General features: G+C 56.6%; 1 protein-coding gene across 6 annotated transcripts in view; it reads left to right on the forward strand.

Annotated features, from left to right (window-relative positions):
* The window catches only part of PACSIN2 (protein kinase C and casein kinase substrate in neurons 2), a 62,113-nt gene that overhangs the window by 20,961 nt on the left and 39,804 nt on the right, over positions 1 to 1,348 (forward strand). Inside the window, exon 1 of one of the 6 annotated variants that reach the window (XM_045291589.1) lies at positions 101 to 235. The exons of the other annotated variants lie outside the window; for them this stretch is intronic. The gene's annotated coding sequence lies outside the window, so the exon portion shown is untranslated. Of the gene's footprint in view, positions 1 to 100; positions 236 to 1,348 lie in introns of those variants that run through there. 6 annotated transcript variants of the gene reach the window in all.

Here is a 1,348-nt window from a genome sequence, read left to right on the forward strand (position 1 = left end):
GTGCCCTTCCCGGCCATCAGGGTGCCCTGTGTGCCAGGCACTGTGCACTCCAGCTACGAGGGCAGCAGCAGGTCACAATAGGTCATTTGCATTTTTCCAGAGGAGGTGCAGAGACTGAGCAACTGCCCCTGGCTGTCGGACTGGGATTCACTTCTCATTCAGCCCTCCCTGCCACACGGGACATTTGGGACAGAGCTTCTGAACACTGACCTGAAACCCCCTGGGAGAGTGAAGAGTGAGTAGCTTCCGCATCGCCCCAGGTTACGTTCAGTGTCTCCTCATTAGTTCCCTTGGGATGTGTTAGGGGTGGTGGGTGAAGACTTGGCCTGCCTACTGGGAGATCCGTGGCAGCAAAAGTGCCTGGTGCTGGGTGGACATGTGGCCCACCCCGGCCCAGGTGGGGCTGTATTAGGCAGGGTTCTCTAGAGAAAGGAAACCAGCACACTAACGATTTTATGTACATATATAAGTGTACACAGCGAGAAGGAATATAGCAGCTAATTAGTCCACACAGCAGTACAGAGGGTTCACTTCCGTAGTTCAGTTAATATACTGGAAGTCCTTCAACTTACGGGGGCTTGTCCAAGGTCAAGGAAGCAGACAGCAGAGTCCTCTCTTGGGCATGGCAGGCAGAGTCCGCCCACAGGCAGCAAACAGCAGGGTGGTCACCAACAGTCAGTCGCTCGGGAGCTTAGTGAAGCAGGCAGGGTGGGATATTGAACGCAAGCAATGCAGTCTCCATCAGCCTGAAGCTCAAGGGAAGTACGCACCGGCAATGTAGCAAAACGGGCCTCGAGGAGCCTCAAGCTCTAGCGACAGGATCCACAGGTTGGCCTGGCCCACAGGTAGTGCAGCTCACAGGTTGAGGCCGAGAACTCGCTATGGCAGCAGCACACACACTCTAGCCCCGCTCCAATCGCCAGAGAGCAAGAGAGAGTGGGGCGGGCCTTACAGAGCCATTTATCTCTTTGCCCTCCAGTCAAACTGCGACCTCATTAATCCCACGTGTTCCTATTGGCCAGATTGGCATAACAAACCTACCTATCACAGGGGCTGAGCCTGGGGGCTGGCCCACAGGAGGCTCTCTTTGGGGGCTGCTGGTGGGCAGACAGCTGAGCAACCCCCACCCCCGGCCTGGTGGCGACCCCTGGTTGTGGCTCCTGTTAATATAAGCAGGGGTGCTTACGCAGCATGCGAACTGCTAGGCAACTCCAACCAGCCACTGCAGGGTGGTGTGAGTGGGGTTGACCTGGTGGCAGCAGTGAGTGGGAGCGGCTGTCTGGCTGTGCTCTTGGTGACAAACTGTCCCTGACTGTTCACTGTAAGCCTCTCGGCCTCAGTTCTTCCC

Source organism: Echinops telfairi, unplaced genomic scaffold (assembly GCF_000313985.2).
Source record: "Echinops telfairi isolate 266 unplaced genomic scaffold, ASM31398v2 ScPeMD7_2;HRSCAF=8, whole genome shotgun sequence".
NCBI classification, from domain to species: domain Eukaryota; kingdom Metazoa; phylum Chordata; class Mammalia; order Afrosoricida; family Tenrecidae; genus Echinops; species Echinops telfairi.